Here is a 21525-nt window from a genome sequence, read left to right as displayed (position 1 = left end):
ATTTTGAATAATGGAAGATTTATTTTTAATCCTATGTTTTTCCACTTGATGTTTATGCTATGTTAGGACAATTAATCGAAATCACGAATTAAATTTTTTTTTTTTTTTTTTAAATCAGAATTTCTTGGAAGTATCAGTATCAGAAAAATTTTAGTTTAATTTCCAATTCCTAAAACGATTTTTATTTTATTTTTTTTTGTTTAAGACTTTTTTCTATTGCTGGTATTTATGATAAATTTAAAACTTCTGTAAAATTTATAGATCATCAAGATGACACCAGAAGAACTGTCAGGTGAAAATGGCAGAAGTGGATAAATAAGGAAATAAATACAGCGAAAATGAGAAATATAGCTGAAAATTTCACAAGTTTATCAAAATTTTGGTGACAATGCATAAAGAGAAAACATTAAGAAATTTGTGAACTTGAAAATTATATCTGATGTAGCCCCCCCCCCACCCCACCATTTTTTTTTTTGAAAGGCGATTTTAGAATTGCAATTATAACAGAAATGATATTTGCATCAGAATAAATACAGTAGAAAGTGGAGATTAAGTTTACTTTTGGCAACGTTGCAACTCTCACTTCGCTTATTTTGTCCTTTAGTCCTCACATGCCAGGATTGATGCTTCTGACAATGGGAGAATTGCCGTTTTCTGGATCTGTGACTTTGTAGTAGCATTTCTTTTAGCTCCTTACATCAAATTGATTTATGCCTTGCCTGGAGCGATTTCCATAAAGATATTTTAAAAAAATATTTAGAATCATCCTATTACTAATTTCTATGCATATAAAAACAGTCTCATCTTAAAGAAAAAGGGACACTTGTCTAGTGGATTTAATTTAGGGTTTTAAGTTATCTTCCAAATCAAAGTTGAAAATTTTAGTGAATTAAATTTTTACCCAATTATAAAATTGTGCTTCTGTCTGTTTTCACAGTTCAAATGTTTTTATTGATTTACTATTAAAAAATTAATAAAATCTAGCTTGATCTTTACTGCAATGTTATTTTTGCTTAAAGTAATGGGATTTTTCTCTTGTTCAAAGTCTGAGTTTTTAGTTACACGCTTGTGAAATTTTACTTTGAAACCAATAGCATACACATTTCTTAAAAAGGTTAAGAAACATAAAATTACAAAGAAATAAGGAAAGAAAATTCCCAGGCAGCTAGAAGAAAAAGGAGGGGGGGGTCGATTGATGATGGCCTTCCTATCAATTATCTTTCCTTATTCATTTGTAATACTACCTTCAGTGTGAACTTTTTCTTTTTTTTAACATTTGAAGACTATATATCTCTAAAAGTGAACATGTCTCTGTGTGAGTGTGTGTGTTTACACATTTTCCTATGCAATAACTCAATTTTAAGTCTACAGACTTGAAATTTGATACACAGGGTACTGAGATTTGGGAAAATCTTTGCAATCAGTTTTCGGCCAGAAATTTGGCTGTTAAGGGGTCAAAGTTCAACGCTTTGACCTTTGAAAACTCCACCAATTGTGGGTATAAACACTTGAAATTTTAGATATAGGTTCCTTGGACATGGATCTTAATAACTTGATTTGAGCCCAAAACAATAAATTTTAAGGTCATAATATGGGTCAAAGTTAAAAAAAAATTTGACCACTGCTGTCTCTACCAAATTACTCAGACAATTTCTGGTCTAAACATTTGAAATTTTACATAAAGGGCATTCAGAGATAGGGCAAGCTTTTTAATCGGTTTGGGTCGAAAAATTGGCTTCAACTGGGCACTTTTCTACAGGGGGAGGGGCGCTTTTTTTCGAAATTTTGAAAAGTCATCCTCTCCTTTCGATTGTCTAGCCTTAATTCAAACCTACATCACTTCCGGTTTGGCGGTGGTTGTAACAGCAAAGATTTCCCCCCCGTTCTTTTCCTCCTTTGCGGTACGGGTTTGAGCCTACTTTCCTACTAACACTTTTTTTTTTGCTCAACATACACCTCCAAACACCTAGGCAACGCCAGGCTGAAATGCTAGTATACAACATAAAAAAAAAAAATTGGGGAGAAATGTGTAGTTATAGTTTGCTTGAAGCATTGCTGGTAAGCAAATGTATAAGAAGGCTGTTAGCAATGTACATGTTGAATTGATATATAAACAAAAACAGACAAATGAAGGTTGTTTTTCAAAATCCTTCACATCAGTAAATATGGACTTAATTTTTTAAATAAAATTCTGGAAAACTTGATTTTTATTTGGAAACTTTTTTTCTTGGATTTGAATTTTTTTTTTTATTTTACTTACTCTCCCATAAATTAAAATTAAAAAAATTGAAAATTTAATGTATGCATTACAATTATTTTTTACCATATTCGAATATAGACAAGAAAATTAAAAAAAAAAATTTTTATTGTACATCCTCTGAAATCTTTGTGAGGGGGGGGGGGTGTAGTCTTATTATAAAAAAAAAAAACCCTGAAAGTTAATGGTTTTTCAAGTAAAATTAAAAATAAAAAATCATTTACATTTTTCTTGATTGCATTTTTCTTAGAAACTGGTAATTAGCTGTAAGAAAGTAAATAATCAATTTTACCTTTAAAATGGAGGAAATCCTATCTTTGTATCATAAACTGACAGAATTCATAGAAAAACAAAAAAAACTAAAAGTTTACACAGGTTGTTCTATTGCACAATTTTATGACATTTGAGTCATTTCAGAACCATTAAAAAGTGGGCAGAAACAAGGTTCCTTGGATTATTTTTCAAAGAGGCCATAAGTAAGCCAAGGTGAAGAGCAAAGGGATTAAAAAAAAAAAAAAAAAAAATTGAAAAAAAATTTAAAATTTAAAGCATTTTGCAAAGTTTGGATATTGCCTCACTCAAAAGAAGGTTCCACATTTTTGTACTAAATTTTTAACAAATTATTGCATTATGTTTTAATATCCAACAAGTTATGGTTAGGTACTATTTTGCTCTCATTTCATTCTAGTTTTACCCTTATTATAAAATTTAATTATAGGCAATTTACATATAAAAGGTCTTTCAGGATACAAAAAATTTGAGGTACAAAAGCTAAGCCGGAACCAATTCCACTATACCCGTCTTTGTCAAAAGAAAAAAACTTATGCAGTTTTATCCTACTTCTTATAATAACAAAGAGCAGTCGAACAATATATGCAACAATTACCAAATTATAGAAAATTTAATAGTCTATCAATCTGCATAGTCTTTGTACACTTTGTTATATTTTAAATTTTATTGGTCGCCCGACAAAAAAAGGGTGGACCTGTAAATTCACCCTTGTCCATTCGTCTGTCTGCACTTTTCTTAATAACTAAGTCTTGGAATTTTTGCAAATTTTGCACAAACATTAAACATGATACCAGTAAAAAAAGTGGTACCATAAAATATAGTTAAAAAACAAAATATTCTCATCTTGACCAACAATAGAAACAGGTTGGTCCAAAAAGTTGAATCGTGCTAAATTTATTTTTGATCGTTTTTTTTTTTTTTTAAATTTCAATAAACTTTTTGAAACTTTTTTCTTGATAGGCCTGGCGAAGCATCAAGTATTCAGCTACCAACAAGAGTTGAATTACACTACAAATCTCGGTTGTGGAAAAGAGAAAATATCAAAAATATGAACGATATTTCGTTTATATTTTTCTGATATTTTCTCCTTTCAAGAAATATAAAGGACCAGTGGGAAAATCTTTCATTGTGCAATCTTCCAAATTAGCATCTATCCATGCCTGAATTGAGAAACATAGAAGTACTCTTCTTTTCAGAATATTGAATACAAGATGGAAAAAAGCAAATTCACACAATTTTCTTATTTCAATTCAAGCTACACCAAAAAGCTGCTGAAACAGCTTGCAATACCAACGAAGCGTCTGACCCAGGGACCGCTACTGAACGCACAGCACAATGGTGGTTTAAGAAATTTTGTGGTGGTGATGAATCTTGAGTGTAGTGGTCAGCCATCGGATTTTGACAATGATCAATTAAAAGACTTAGTTGAAGCCAATCACATGCATAACTGTTTGAGAACTTGCTTCTGAATTAGACAACGTCTACGATTTTCAATCACTTAAGATATTGGAAAGAAAAAAAAAACAGAAAAAACTTGATAAATGATAAATGGGTGCCTTACAAATTGAACAATAACCAAAAGAAATGCCATTATGAAGTTTCATCTTCCATTCTTTTATGCAACAAGAATGATCAGTTTCGATTGGGTTGTGACTTGCGATGAAAAGTAAGTACTTTACAACAACTGATGACACTCAGCTCAGTGGTTACATGCCAACGAAGCTCCACAACACTTCCTGAAGCCAAAGTTGTACCAAAAGACGGTCATGCTGACTGTTTGGTCTGCAATCAGTCTCAGCCATCAGTTTTTTTGAATGCAGGCAAAACTTTTACAGAGAAATACCGTGAACAAATGGATGAAATGCATCAGAAACTTTAACAAAATACAGCATTAGTCAACAGAAAAGGCCACATTCTCCTCCACGACAATGCCTGACTGCACATTGCTAAATTTACCGGGCAGAAGTTGAATGAATTGGGCTATGAAACTGCCTTATCCGCCATACTCTCCAGACCTCTCGCCTACTGACTACCACTTTTTAAGCATCTTGACAACTTTCTGCATGAGAAATGCTTCAAAAACCTAAGCAGTATCAAAAACGCCTTCAGAGATTTCATTGTCACCAGAACGCAAGATTTTTACATTACTGGTATAAATTCACTTATTTTGCATTGACAAAAGGGTGTTGACTCTGATAGTGTTTATTTCGATCAATATATTTTTGTTTAAGCCGAGATATGTTGATCTGAATTTAAGTTAAAAGCCGCAAGAACTTTGTCAACTTGATATTTTATGTAGAAGGACGTTTTGACACAAGTTATCAAATAAAGCTGATAAAAGTACAGAAGAAGACATCACTCACAGAAAAAAATTATCAAACGTATTAAATAAAATTTTCTACCTTAACTCAAATAGCAATGTTTATAAAACTTGATTTCACTCATTCCTCTATAAAATCAGTTTTCTCAACATTTAATGGAAGCCACATAAGAAGAGCAAAATTATATGAAAACTTTCCTTGAACAGATGGAACTTTCCAATGGCGAATCCCTCCCTCGATAAAATTACGAGAATGGGGTTGACTTGTTTTTGAAAACGAGGCCGGATTGATTTGTAAACATCAATATTCAAAAATGGTGCAAATGAATTTATAAGTAATACATCGGTCTTAATATCAAAGGACTACTTGCTAGCAACAATTTTAAATGTGACATTCGGTCGAAATAGGCCTGAATACAACAAAAAATGGCATGTTTTCATTTGATTTTCAATACCAAAAATACCGTTGACTATAACAGAAAAATGCCCTAATTGTTTTCATCCATTTTGTGTTTATTCTTTATAAAAAATATATTAATTTTAGTTACTATCCTTCCTCTAGCTGACCACTTTTTTGATTTGTTTATGAAACGGTATACAGGGTGAAACAATAAAATTGTCGCCCTAAAAGATACGATTCGAGTTCTGTTTGATGAAAACCGGTTTTCTGTTTTTGTTGTAGACCATCTACTAGTTGGTCACTTGTGTACAAATCCCAAGAAGAATAGGAGCCTGCTATCATGTCTGAAAGTGCCACAATGTTCAACGAGCGAGATCGGAGATGTGCCGATGTACAACTCCTGCTCTACCAATCCAAGTTATGACAACAGAGCCATTGCAAGTACCCTCAAAATGCATTGCTTAATTGCCACGAATAACAGGAACATGCCCAGAGTGATGAAAACAGTTTCGGTCATGGTCTTTGGTATGGTTTCAAGTGAGGGCCACATATTCAAAGTAAGCTTGAAAGTCAACACCAAAATGTACCTGGATGTGCTAAAGAGTGTGGTGATCCTCTGGTGCAACTCAGACTCTGGGTATGGCAGCAAACCAAAGAACGACTGCTATGACTTTGTACCCTTCTCTCACTGGCCCCTCCCCCAACCCCTGATCTGAACCCGCTGGACTACTTTGTTTGGTTATACGTCGAGAACATTAACGTATGACCTCCCCTGAATACCAAAGCCAGTCTGATCGCCACTATCTGCTGAGCTCCCGTCGACGCTTGTGGAAAAGACATGCTCCCAGTTCCAGACCTGTATCAAGGTGGTGATTGAAGATGAAGGAGACTACATTGAATAGATGTTAGCTCTACTACATAATCAAGTTACCTTAATTGATTTTATCAATAAGAGCAACAACTTATTATACCCTGTATTTTCCGGGATAGTTTTCATTTTGCAATTTAACTGTGTATGAGGAAGCAGTTTTTAATACTATATATAATTTTTTTTTACTGAAAAAAAAAAAAAAAAAAAAAAAAAAAAAAGGTTTAAGTAAAAATAGATTTGGGATTCATGTCACTAAATATTTTATGTGACTAAAATAGGAATCAATAAAAGTTTGCAATGTAGAATCCATACAATTGGTGTCCTTCCTTAACCCAATACAACAAGACTCAGAATTTAATAAAGTATATGGCGTACATATTTGTTTCTTGGCCACTTTTTCAGTTTGCTGTCTACAGTAAAAAATGCCAGACTTTTACATTTTCAACCCTCCAGGCTTTACCTTCAAACTCTTTGAAAAGGGGACAGTTTATTGCTAATCGTCTAAGGCGCTCATATCGAGAAATGCCAACAAGGCTTTTTTTTTTTTCCAGGTCAGAGTGCTCTTTTCCTAGGGCACAATTCCAAATCCCACTTTCCCCTGCTTGCCGGGAGAGAAACATACGCATTGATTTAGTGCAAATAGCACAGAGGGGTCTGAAATTTGAGCCTCACTTGGTACTTGGTCGACGGTGTCACAATAACAGTCTCCTCTGTTTTCATCCGTGTGGGCTTATTTATTTTTGATTTTATTTAGGACTTTTTGAGCAATTCTCGGGACTACAAAGGAGAAGGGCATGACACTATATTTGCATTCACCCCCCCCCATTATATAACAAATAAAAGCTGCCAAAGATAAGTTACTCTTCTCTCTACCTGATAAAGTTTTTAGGGTGCTTATATGTCTAGGTTACTGAGATATTTTTTAAATAGTATTTTAAAATTACGTTAAATTTTTAAGGTATAGTTTAAGTGAAAGCACAGAATAGTTACAAAAGACCCTCGCCATGTTAAGAATGGGTTTCTAAATGACATTATTTCAGCGCGGTAACAGATGCACATGTACCATTTTTACTTATTTTAAGATGCTTTTTAAATTTGAAATAAGTATTGCAGAGTTGTTAACTTAGAACAAAATGGCGGAAAGTTTTCGGAGTTTCGATTTAAATAAACACTTAAAAATAAGCTAGGTAGAAGTCTAACTTATGATGGCTATACTAATCGATGTCTTGAAAAAAAAAAAAAAAATTCAAAGTGTTAATTTCGGGTTTGTATTACTGTACACAGATTCGAAAAAGTTGTCAGAAAACATAAATAAATGTTATCAAAGGCAAGATAAGTAACTTTTCTACCTTAGTGGATAATTTTTTAGTGTTTTTATTCAATGTAACATGTTTATTCAGCTCGAAAAAGTGTTTACCGATGTAGTGAAAAATTAAAAATGGCGCCCGACTATTTGACACAGTAAAAATTTTTTTTTACATGGAGGTCACTACTTATCAAGGCCCGGAAGCCACTCGGGGATAAGGGTTATTGTGTGTACAGTAATCAATGGGATAATATCGTAGTAATCGTTAGTATTGAAGATTTGATAAAGTGTCTTACTTAAGGGGGCAGTTCGCCAGGAATTTGTTTATGTTGAACTTGAAGACATCCAAATTGTAGTCAAATGGGAAACAGGCAAATGGAAGAGAGTTCCAGACGTGCACTTCTAAGAAAGAAGCTTTGTTCATGGAATCTACATTTTGATTTAGGCACAGATAAAGAGTGGGGGAAATTAATGACAGTGGTTTCAGCTAGATGGGTGTTTATTGTGAAAAATTGGCGAGGGGGGGGGGCGAGAGATTGGAGCTCAGACGAGCACTTCCGATGGAAATAACGATAAAATAAAGACAGGCTCGCAACATCTGTTGTGGGAGAGAGATTGCAGGGAAGAGAAAAGGGCATCCCCCACTAAGCCACGAAACCTATTTTGTACTCTGTCAAGGCAGGATAGGCTGTTTTTAGCAGCTCCTGCACAGATGTGGCAGCAGTACTCCACCCTTGGATGTACTTGGCTTTTATACAGATAGAGAATTGCATCAGTAGTGAGATATCTCCTGGAGCAGTAGAAGGATCCCATCATTTTCCCAGCGACCTTAGCAACAGACTTGATGTACGTGTTCCATTTCAGATCAGGAGTAAAGATCAAACCCAGGAGCTTGTCAAAACATGAAATCTCCAAGACAAGAGCCATCCATTTCAATTGATGTTAGATGAGGAACAGAGCGTTGATGACGTAAAGTTAGGAGCTTGGTTTTAGATGCATTAAAAGTAACCAGCCATCTCTTCCTCCACTGAAGCACGCGCTCAAGATCGGAGGAGAGGGAATCAGAGAGCTTTTTCATTTACGGCCTTTGATGTGTTGCCGTAGATGGTTGTGTCATCAGCGTAGATGTTAACGAATGATTTAAGTATGTGTTTGGGAAAAGGAGTTAAAAATAAAACACTTGACAAAATACTTGTAAGAAATTCTCCAGAAATAAGCAAGCTTTTTATTGGACGGTTGCTCTGCCCACGGATTTATTTTAACCAATCAAATTGCATGTTATAACTAACTGCCGAGAATGTTTTCGGCGCCAAATTCCCTTTTCAGATCAGAATCCAAAAAGACGCAGCGTTGGATACACGTGAATTTCTCACTCGAATCGAGGCAGCGAAAATACTTTGCTGCTTAGAGACGTTTTAAATGCCTAAACGTGGAGCAGAACATTATCATTGCAATTACCAATGCCCTTAAGTAGGGTGAATTATATTTGCACGCTTGTGCTACAATTTAATGTCTGTCAAGACGAATTTAAGGTCTACGGTTTTACCTGCCTCATCTGCTATTGGACTGATTCTACAAGGACTCCTCGCATATGCCCAGCTAGCAGAATCCATCTAGAAAGACACCCCTACATCTCCAACCTGCGCATTTCTTTGTCAGTGGGAATTCAAACCCAGCCTTCATCGAAGACTAACTATTATTCCCTTCGGGAACGTTACCAGCCCATAGTGGCAGATAGATGAAGATGACGCAGCTTTTGCAACATGGACCTTTTTTACTTTAATAAAATTTACATTGAAGTCTTAAGGTGAGCTTGTTGTAATTTCCGTTTGGTTTTCTTACATTCTGCCAGGGGCAAAAACCTTGTGAGAGAAATCTCACATACTGTTAAAAACCCACCGAATATATGTCAGCTTATGTCACGGTAACATATATTAAGTGAGTTTCTAACAGTATTTTGTCTAGTTTTTTTACTTTTAACTCCTTTTCCCAAACTTACCGTATCAAACAGAGTCGGGCGCCATTTTTAATTTTCCAATACATCGGTAAACACTGTTTTTCGAGCTTAATAAACATGTTACATTAAATAGAAACACTAAAAAAATATCCAGTTAGGTAGAAAAATAACTTATTTTGCCTTTGATAACATTTATTTGTTATATATTTGTTTTTTTTTGACAACTTTTTCGAATCTATGTGTATACTAATACAAACACTAATTTTCTGCAGTGACACCGACCATGTGCTCTAACTGTTCACAAAGTGAAAACGGGGCTCGAATTTCAGACCACTCTCTGCACTATTTGTACCTATCGATTCTTATAGCTTAATAAATGAATAAATAAGCTACCAATCTTTTCTTTCTCCCAGAGACGAAATAGTAAATCTGCAGATAGAGTATATATGAAGTCCGCAGCAAAAAGGGTCAGATAAAAAGAATTTACTTTTCTAAAAAAATAAAAAAAAATAAAATAAATTTTTTTTTTTTTTTAATATATATAAAAAGAAATTAAATATTTTTTAGATTAGGTTCACCGCACACCGCCACAATTTTCTTTTAAACGTTTTCGACTATGCTGAATACGAAAATCGCATTGAAATTTTGCAGAAATAATTAGTTATCGAGATATAAAAAGTTGTATTATGCATTGTAGTCTTAAGCGGCCATCTTTTTTACGCGCGTACAGTGTCAGTCATAGATGAGTAGATTTGTTTATGGCGCGCGCAGGCGCGTACAAAAGATGGCCGCGAAATAATAAAATGCATAATACAACTTTTTATATCTCGATAACTAATTATTTCTGCAAAATTTAATGCGATTTTCGTATTTAGTATAGTCGAAAACCTTTAAAAGTCGTCATTTAAAAGACAATTGTGGAGGTGGACCTAATCTGAAAATGAAAAACAAATTAAGAACAATAACATTTTATTTTATACTAAAAATAATTAAGTAAAATACAATTTTTCTTTATTTGACATCGTTTGCTGCCGACTTCGTATCTTCTATTTCTCTGCATCATCATATTTAGGTTAAGTGGTTGGTTAAATTCAAGAAAAGTTCCTCGACGCTTGCTGCGGGCCTGTCAGTCTAAAATTAAACACCATAAAAACATATCCAATATAAAATATGACCAAAAACTTGGTGTTTGCGCATTTATGTACCACCGCAGTCAGTATCGCACTATTTTTTTTTTTAAATTGTATTTTACGATTTTTTTGTTTATTAAATTGTTAGGTGAAAGTACACTACAAAACACCCTCTTTCCATGTTAAGAATAGCTTTCTAAATAATAGCGTTATTATTTCAGCGCGGTAACAGATGCACAAGAAACACCCAATAGTTTTGCTATTAAGATTTATTGAAATTAAAAATAAATAAATTTAAAAAAAAAACACTATTTTGGGAATATTCTGTTATTGGATAAGTGTTTTTTATGGCGTTTGATTTTAGTTTGACAGGCCCGCAGCAAGCAGTTTTTTTTTTGGGGGGGGGGACTTTGATTGAATTTAACTCCATATTTATTTTATTTATATTCATTAAAAAAATCGAATACTTGAAAAATCAAAAATATCACAATTACTAAGCCGCAAACACGAATAGAACAAAAGTCTAAACAGGAAGGGGATTTTTTTTTTTTTTTTTGCAAAATCGCGCCAAGAAGAAACATGGCAGTAAATAGTTGTCTTTCTATATAGTGCCTGTATTACGGCTGAAGCAAATGTTTTTATACAACAGTAGTGATACTATCGTGCTGAAATAACGTTATTACTTAGAAATGCATTCTTAATATGGGGAAGGAGACTTCTTTAAACTATTTTGTACTTTCACTTAATTTTAAAAAATATCGTAAAAATTGAATTTAACTTGAAAATCATATCTAAAAAAAAAAAAAAAAAAAGCACGGTCCATATTCTGCATAAATAAAATTTCAGACCTCCCTTGTGAGCTGTAGAAATTAAATCATAAGTTTTGCTTTTAAGCCTAATTTTTTACCAAAAGTTAAAATATCTAGTTTTCAAATCAACTTTGAACAAGCAGACATTTATTTGAAAAAGAAAAAAAGAGACCGGCCGGCATTTCGTGGATGTGCTAAATAAGAATTTTTAAAAAACCCATAAAAAAAAAAAAAAAAAAAACAATGGTAAAATATATGGTTAGATGCGTTGATGCTCGTAAACTAAGAAAATCATTTTCGAATGCGCCCCTGTCGTATTAAAGAATTAGAAATAATACATCTTATTTATTTAAGCAGTTTTTAACCATTTTAGTCAAATCGTATCCATGAAAATTCCACGGGGTTCACGTAGATGAAAGCAGTCATTTTCTGCCTTTCTCATTCAGGCTTGCCACGAGGAGCGTTAGAAAATAATCTCAGCTGAACTTAAATATTTAAACCCTCGAATAATCGTTACGGAAAATTAAAATACATAAACATATAATGGTTTTATAATAAAGATAGACATTAATTATCAGTTTAAAACGATTGATATTTTGTTTTGATTCATGAAAGCAATATGTCATGTCGCTTTCTACACGGCAGAAATTTAGGTAATTATTCAAAACTTTAAAAAATAAAAGGGGAACCATTTTAGTGAAGAAAGTCTGCGCTTAAAAAAAAAAAAATTATACAAAGGATATTTTACGGATACTTTTAATAAAGGAAAAATTCTTTTCAGACTTAATTAAAACAAGCTTAGGGCCAGAGTTTAAATTTTATTTTTTTAAATAATTTCTATCCAACTAACAATGACTACCACCATCGTCAACACTACAATAGGAAGCCTTCAACATTTCCTCAATATATTATAAAAAAATTAAATTTATAGACAAACTTATTTTTGGATTTTATCAAAGAAAAAAAGCTTTTCTATTTAAAATAAAAATCGGAATTTGAATATTTGTTTTAATGTTTTTATGCTAATTTCGTACACATGTATATTGTAATAAAACAATATAAAATACAAAAAAATTTTGTGGGACTTTTTTTCTTTTTAACTTCCTATGTTAAGAATGGCTTTCTAAATATTTCAACATGGTCCATATTTTACAGAAATACCCTTACTTTTAATTCAGATCATAAAATATTTTGTATGCATAATTATTTTTAGTCATAAATTTTAGCTCAAAACGATTTTTAAAGCTTAAAAATGTATTTAAACCGATTTAACTAATGATGTGTGAGAAGATATAATTTAACAAAGTCTAGCGTGTGTGTAGAACAAAACAAATGATAGGTTAAATAATTTTTTAAAAATTACAAAAATATATTTACATCATGGAGAAAAGCGAAAGAAAACACCATGTCGGTTATCGTTTTGAAAAAGACATTACTTGTTAGTTTTCTACACTGAATTAAAAAGAAAAAAAAAAAACCTTAATATTTGATTTAATATACATCATATTGCAAAAATTATATTTTTAATTGAACTACATAAAAATATTTTAGAAGCCGGTTTTCGACAACAAAGAGCAGTTTAATTTCTTCTCCCCCCCTCCAACCATCGTCCTAAAATGAATCGCTAAAATAATTTTAAGTCTTGATTTTTTTTTTTTTTTTTTACTGATTTCCCAAATAAAAATAAAATTTCTACGAGGATTGACTGAGTAAAAATGACCAGAAAACGTAGGTAAAAATTAAATAAATTCACCAATATCTTACAAACCGGGATATTTTTTTTAATACAGAGGGAAAAAAAAAAAAAAAAAAAAAGTATTTTAAATAGATAAAAATATGTTTGTAATTACCCTGTTATCTCTTTTGTACTTGCGTCTGTTTCGGCAGCGGCCCATCTTTTTTTATATATATATAAGGATAAAAATGAAATCAAGATGAAAAAATAGAATTAATTATTATTATTTTTTTTTTTTCTAAAAATAAAGCAAAGTTTGAAATGTTCTTCTAAGCCACGTGTGTTGAACGAGAGGCCATTATCTAATGTTTGAAAATATACAAAACCCGGAACTGTTCGCATTTCTCACGTGAGAATCTCACGATATTTGCTCAGCGTTCCCTTCATTCTTTACTTAAAATCACGTTAATAAATAAATAAATAATAAAAAAAAAGAAAACAATATAAATTTAATTTTTATAATCCTTGATTAATAAATCCATTAATACGCATTAAAGTTTTACGTTTTTTTTTATTACTTAAATAAAACTTTGCTTCGTTTAATTAATTGCCGATTTCATTTTTTTTATTCGTTAATGTGAAAATCAGGTTTGCAAAACCTAAACTCAAGTTTATTTTTTTAGCATGATTTTAACTGCGTTTACTTTTTAAATTATGTATTAGCAATAAAAATGTCTTTAATTCCGCAAAGATTAATAAATAAATAAATAAATAAAAACGCACACTTAAAAAAATTTTTTTATTTAAATAAAACATTGAACAAAGACGATATTTTTTTTTTTTTTTTTTTTTTTACTTAGCAAAAGAAAAATAAATAAATAAATAAAGTTTCTTCCCCTATCTGCAATTCTTATTAATCTAACTGTATTTAATCCAGTGGAAACATTGTTTTAATTAACTAATTGGAAACACTTAAAAATAGTTGTATATTTTATTTCAACAGATAATCGAATACGTGTCCCTAAATATTTTTCAGAAAAAAACAAAACAAAAAAGGCAAACAATAATTGCAGCCAAATTTTCACAAACAAAAAAGCCAAATTGATTTAAAAGAAAAGAAAAAAGAGTGTGTATGCGTAAACTATATAAACATTTATATAGTTTTCACGTCATTATTGTTATTTTCTGTGCTTGTGTAGATTGGTGGTGATGTTTTAAACTGACACATTTCATATACATATATATATATATATATATATATATATATATATAAAGTGAAAATGTCTGTGTGTGTGTCTGTCTGCCTGTCCGTGTACATTTCCCTACCAAATTACTCTGTTAATTTTCAGTCTACAGACTCGAGATTTGACATAAGGGGTATTGAGATTTGGGAAAATCTTTTTGATCGGTTTTGGGCCAGAAATTTGGCTGTTAACGGGTCAATGTTCAACGATTTGACCTTTGAGAACTCTACCAAACTCCGCAGACAATTTCGGGTCTAAACACTTGAAATTTTAGATATAGATTCTTTGGACATGGATCAAACTTTTTAATTTTATTTGAGCCCAAAACAATAAATACTAAGGTGGTAAAATTGGGGTCAAAGTTCTTTAAAAAATTGACTTCTGCGGTTTCTACCCTCAGCAAATTTTTGGTCTAAATATTTGAAATTTTACATAAAGTGTATTCAGACATAGGACAAGCTATTTAATCGATTTTTAGCCGAAAATTTGGCTGCCAAGGAGTCAAAGTTAAAAAGATTTTACATATGCGGTCTCCTGCAAACTTTTAAGCCAACTTTTTGGTCTAAACATTTAAAATTTTACATAAAGGTGTTCGAACATGTTTTCCTCACATATACACACCCACATGTACGTACACACATGCATGCATATACACATCCTCATACACACACACACACATGTATGCACACATACGCGCACAAGAACGCACACATGCGAAACGTCACTTCCCCTGAAAGGAATTCTAGACATGCGCAGTCAGAACACTCACCCCGATATAAAAGTCCACAACACTATTCAACTTCCTCTTTCTTCCCTTTTGCCTGGTTTTGTCAACCAGGCAAGTTCGGCATCCATAGCTCTTGGTTTGAAGACTTTTCCACGTGGACGACTGCTATCATGAATGCACGGTTTTGCTGAGGCAAATACTCCCTGTCTATTTTCCTTTCTACGTGCGGGACGGCCATTTCTCATCCTCGACTTCATCCCTTTCTTTTCCACGCATGTAGTCGTCAACGCCTGAATGAACACGTGTTACACCTAAACCATTTTATTTTTGACAGAAAATAAATGACATGTTTATTTTATCCAGCAATTGAGTTTTGTTTCCTTCATTCCATTCGTTTCATTATTTTCTTTTGTAGCGAGTTAGGATATTTATATCCTGATCAACAACAAAGGGTACTCAGACATGCAGCAAGTTTTTTAATCAGTTTTTTACGAAAGTTTCACTGCGAAGAGGTCAAGGTTGAAATAGTTGACCTTTGCAGACCTTACCAAACTCCTCCACCAATTTTAGGTGAACTTGAAATTTTAGATGTAGATTACCTGGACATGGGTCAAACATTTTATTTTGTTAAGGGGTCAAAATGGGGGTCGAAGTTTAAATTTTTTTTACCTCTGCAGTCTCTATAGCAGCTAACGAATCTATTATATAGAAAGGCATTACCGTACATATGCACACTTTTTAATATATACATATGCACATAAAGTTATGAATGGTACATAGGGCCCGGGCAAAGCCGGGCTGAACTGCTAGTATATATATATATATATATATATATATATATATATATATATATATATATATATATATATGTATATATTGAAGAGTTTACTCCGAATATGTCCATTTTTTTATTAAGATTTCTTCAGAAAAAACAAAACAAAAAAAAAAAGAAAAACAGAGCAAAATAAAAAAAGTATGTAAGTTTATTAGTTAATTTTTTAATCTTTCCCATGCGATTTGATGACATTTATAGGTTTTCTGAAAATGAATATTAAAGTGTATCAACATTAACACTGCACATGAATAAAAACGCACAAGACAAAATTAACATTATGGATGAATGATCTATTAGCACGTGCCAAAACAAAATGGCCGTCCACGCTCGCTTTATTTACAAATGCACCATAAAAGTAACTGTTACGCCCTCTCATGATAAAGGGCATCAATAGTTTCATTGGAGTGTAAGGGAGATAACCCTGTCCAATATATTACATCCCTTCAATCTTACTCCGGATCACAAACATAGTCTTCAAATTTTTTTGGTTGTCTCCGAATACGTCCTAACTTTCAAGAAGGTGGTGATGCCAATTTTTCTACCACTGCTGGAGTCTCTACAACTTCTTCCATATGCTTGCTCTCAGATACTAAACTTTTCTCAGGAACTTCAGGTGTGATGGAAACTTCAGGTGTACCGGAATACTCAATATTCACTGGAGCATTATCTGCTTGCATCTCAGGCATAAGTCCCACTGCTACCAGTGATGGGAGTTTCACAAGTTGGTCCGCATGTCTCCTTACTAGCCCTCTACCGGTTTCCACTTCAAAATTCACTGCTCCCAACTGTCTGGTAATGGTACCTTCAATCCATTGTTGAGTAGATCCATAGTTATGCACAAGTACAGGATTGGCTACTTTAAATTCACGAAGCGGTACCATTACTTTGCTCCCCCTTTCCATTTTATTTTTCACATCCAGAGCCTTGTACTTGTCTGGCTTTGCCAAATGAAACGCCGTTCTAAACTGTTGTTTGAACATCAGCTCGGCAGGAGAAACCCCGGTTGATGAGTGAGGAGTTACCCAATAAGTGAACAAAAATCTGTTCACCTTAGTTTCAAGTGTTGCCTTGTGGTCTATTTCCATCCTTTTAAGCGCTTCCTTGAAGATGCGTATACTGTGTTTGGCTTGTCCATTTGAGGAAGGATGGTAAGGAGCTGTGAAAATGTGCCAAATTCCATTGGCATTCATGAATGCTTTGAATTCTTCACTTGTAAAACAGGGGCAATTGTCACTCACGATTAATACCGACAGTCCATGTGTCGCGAAGGTCCCTCTCAATTTCTCAATTGTGGTCTTAGCAGAAGATGATTTCATTATGCATATTTCAATCCACTTTGAATGAGTATCCAATATTATCAAAAACATATGCCCAAAAATGGACCTGCATAATGTAAGTAGACTCTCTCCCATGGTAAACTTGGATATTCCTAGCAATGAATGGGAGCCTTGCCAGGGTTGCTTTGATGAAGCATGCAGCTTCCACAAGCTTTACCGACTCTCTCAATATCTGCATCCTGATTTGGCCACCACATATAGCTGCGAGCAAGGGCCTTCATCCACACGATCCCTATGTGTGTCTGATGTAATTGCTGCAATACTTTCGTTCTAAGTCTAGAATAGGTCTAGATTGGTCAAAATGAGTTAAAAGAGGTGCAGAACGCAGCATCTTCTTTGTTTCTTCAAAGGCCCTTGTTTGTCCAGCACCCCATACCCATGGAGTACCCTTTCTCATTAAGCTATGAAGCGATTCCAGTATTGTTGATGAATTCGGCAAATGACTATGATAATAATTAAGTGCGCCAAGGTAGGCTCTTAATTCCGTGATGTTTTGTGGCAGAGGTGCCTCTGTCATGGCGGCTACTTTGTCTGGAAGAGGTGCTGTGCCTTCCTTACTAATTCTGAAACCCAAATATGTTACTTCAGGAAGGAGAAACTTGCACCTACTTTTCTTTAATTTTAATTCGGCCTTATCCAGGGCAGCAAGTACACTCTGTAAATTCTTCAGATGACTACTGTCATCACTACCTGAAACCAAGATGTCATCCACACGCACCTTGCAAAAAGGGATGGTTTTCAATCTTTTGTCCATCTCCCTTTGAAAAATCCCTGTAGCACTGTGTACGCCAAATTGTAGTCTGGTGGGCTGCTATAATCTTTGGTGGGTGTTTACTGTTAGCAGTTCCTGGATTTCTTCATCCAATTCCAGTTGCAGATAGGCATGGCTCAAGTCGAGCTTGCTAAATTTCTGACCGCCTTTCAAAGTAGAAAATATATCTTCTGTCCAGGGAAGGGGGTAGTTGTCACATGGTGATGCCCGGTTTACTGTTTGCTTGTAATCTCTGCAGATCCGGATGCTCCCATTATCATTTTTGGCAACTGGTACAATGGGGGCAGCCCACCTAGAGTACTCCACTCTTTTGTAAATTCCCTGGTTTTCCAGGCGATCTAGCTTTTTCTCCACATCCGCTTTTATGGCATAAGGCACTGGTCTTGCCCGACAAAATTTGGGACTCCCCGTCTTATCAATAGGTATTTTCACCTTAAAATCTTTTAAACATCCCATTTCTTCACTGAACAGCGACTCAAATTCTTTAAGAAGCTTTTCCAACCTCGAAGGGGAATCTTCCTGGTATAAAGTAAACATGGCTCTCCAAACTAGCTTTACCTTATTTAACGAGTTGCGGCCAAGAAGTGTCGGTACATTTCCTTTCACTACTAGCAAAGGTAGTCAATGCTTTAACCCTTCCTGGATTACTTCCATGTCTGTGGTCCCATGTGGTTTAACTAACTCGCCAGTGTATGTTCTTAACTTGACATGGCTTTCTTTTAGATCACGAATTTGGCCAATTTTCTTGAACTTTTCTAGGCTCATTACTATGCATGAAGCTCCTGTGTCCACTTCCATGACCACATTCTCTTGATTAATTAGTAGTTCCACTAATACTGGTGGTGTGCAAAGTGTAGCAACTGTGTGCAAGTCTAGGTTTTCCATTTCTTCTGCACAACAATTTTCCTCCACATTGTTCACCACCCTGCTTTTCTTTCCCTCGTGCTGCTGAGCTAGCAGGCCTGCTCTCTTCCTGTATACACTTCCGATGAGTATGCCCGATTCGCCTACATTTAAAACATTCCTTGTTTTTAAACTGGCACTTGTCCGCCTGGTAGTCAGTGCTTCCACAACGATAACACTCTCGTTTTAATGGCAACCTGTGTACAGACGTTTCACTTTCACTCGTCTGTGCTCCCAACATCAACTTTGAATATTTACGTGCTGATTCCATGGACACTGCTATTTCAATGGACTTGTCCAAAATTAGCATCCTTTCACCAAGCAAGTGCTCCTGTGTCTTCTCATCTTTCACTCCCACAACCAAACGATCACGTATGTGTTCATTTAGTTTTTCTTCAAAGTTGCAATGCTCCGACATTTTTCTCAGTGTGGCCACATATTCACTGATGGACTCGCCTTCTCGTTTGTCCCTCGTATTGAATAAGAAACGTTCATGTATCTCGTTGGGGTCCGGCCTGATGTGTCTCTCCATCAGAATACACAGTTCTTCAAATATTTTCTGCTCAGACCTGTTTTTGGCTAAACCTCTGAGAATAGCATTATGTTTTGCCCCAATAACCGACAAAAATATAGTACACTTCTTACCTTCATTCAACACATCATTGGCAGTAAAAAAACTTTACTCTCCCAATATAATGTGACCATTCTTCTTCTGCACTATTCCATTCTTGAATTGTGCCTAGCAACGCCATTTTTATCCGTTCCTCAACAACTTTTACTGGTTCATTAGGTTGTGGGTGTTCACCGCTTTTATTTTTAAATTGTCTTGTTAGTCCTCTGCATGTTTCGTTCCTCGTCACCAATTAAAGTGTTTCAACATTAACACTGCACATGAATAAAAACGCACAAGACAAAATTAACATTATAGATGAATGAGTTGTTAGCACGTGCCAAAGCAAAATGGCCGTTCACATTCGCTTTATTTACAAATGCACAGTAAAAGACTGTTCGTCCTCTAATGATAAAGGGCATCAATAGTTTCATTGGAGTGTAAGGGAGATAACCCTGTCCAATATATTACAAATATCACATGTAAAATTGTCACCAAGAAATAGTTTGTACAGACGGTATGCTTTCCGACGGCAAGCCAAACAACACATGTGCACACATTGTTTTGCTTATCGCAAGACTACTTGTCAGCGACAATTTTACGTGTGCTGTTCATTTTTAAAATATCTGAAAACCGAAAAATGTCATCAAATTAAAGTGAATATTAAAAGTGGAAAAGAACAACAAATTGACCTTTTTTTGAATATTAAAAATTTTCTTTATTAATTCTATATAGAAAAAAATGGCAATATTGACTTTATTAGCGCACAAGATGGTGGCCGTAAACAGATGGAAAAAGTGGAAGGGAATGCAAATTTTAGCGAAACAAAATTAGCGAGTCAACTGTACAGCCTAGCAAAAAAATAGTAAGGATATTGCGAAATCAGCAATTACGACAATAGACCAAAATATTCCTCTGATTGAAACAGATGCATCAGACTGTGCTATTGCTGCTTCTTTGAGACAAGCTGATCGTCCTGTGACCTTTTTTTCAAGGACCAGCTCACAGGCTGAACGATGACACCCACAATTGAAAAAGAAAACCTATGCCATAGTCGAGGCATTAAGAAATGGACGCCACTTTAAACTTATTACTGACCAAAAATCAGTTGCTTTTATGTTCAACTCAAGCAAAATAAAGAATGAGAAAATAGCAAAGTGGAGAACTGAGCTATCTTGTTTCTTCTTTGATGTCAGATGAGTATGCTGTATGGCATCAAGTGGGATAAATTCCGAACGATACATAATAATCTCTCTCACCTTGGCATTACTTGAGTTGTTCATGCTGTGAAGTGTAGAAACTTGCCTTTCAAAGTAAAGGGAGTAAAAAGAATTACAAATTCCTGCCAAACATGTGCTGAAATAAAGCCTTGCTTTTATAACCCCAAAACTGGCATTTTAATAAAAGCAACACAACCGTTTGAAAGACTCAATCTTGATTTTAAAGGATCGCTATCAAGCAAAACAAGAGCCATTATATATTAACTGTTGTCCACGAATATTCACGGTTTCCTTTTGCCTTCCCTTGCTCAAACATATCGGCTACTGCAATTATACAATGCTTCTGCTCACTATTGGCCGTCTTTGGAGTCCCTCCCTATATACATTTGAACCAACGGGCTTTTTTCATGTCAGAGCAGTTTCGACCATTTCTACAGGAACGAAGAGTAGCTACAACTCCCGGAAACTCTCTACAACCCTAAGGGTAACAGCCAATGCGAAAGATATAACGGCATTATTTGGAAGACCATTCATTTAGCTGCATCAAATAATGGATGTTTGATTGATAATTGTTATCCTGGCCAAAGAGTCCTTCGGGTGATGATGCTGGTGCATGGATCAGCTGCTGTGATGATGATGGATCCTGGCCATTGTGCTCTTTGGTCTCTACACGGGTGTGGCTGTTGATGTAATGGCTATAAAACTTTGACTAGACGGATAACGTCACACAGAGATTGATATGAACATTTCTGTGTGATGTCATCCTGAAATAGTCTATTCGTAGGTAACATAGGTTAGATCCGCCACCACACACACACACACACACACACACATATATATATATATATATATATATATATA

General features: G+C 34.4%; 1 protein-coding gene across 1 annotated transcript in view; it reads right to left on the bottom strand.

The window, feature by feature from the left end:
* LOC145277975 (midasin-like) overlaps positions 1-13404 on the bottom strand; it is a 31248-nt gene extending 17844 nt beyond the window's left edge. The window contains exon 1 of the mRNA XM_080130110.1: positions 13192-13404. The gene's annotated coding sequence lies outside the window, so the exon portion shown is untranslated. The remainder of the gene's footprint in view (positions 1-13191) is intronic.
* Positions 13405-21525: the final 8121 nt, after the last annotated feature.

The sequence above is a fragment of the Euprymna scolopes genome, chromosome 6 (assembly GCF_053919585.1).
Source record: "Euprymna scolopes isolate OS-2025 chromosome 6, ASM5391958v1, whole genome shotgun sequence".
Classification (NCBI taxonomy): Eukaryota; Metazoa; Mollusca; class Cephalopoda; order Sepiida; family Sepiolidae; genus Euprymna; species Euprymna scolopes.
Note: the sequence above shows the minus strand (reverse complement) of the source record. Positions and strands in the feature narration are given on the sequence as shown.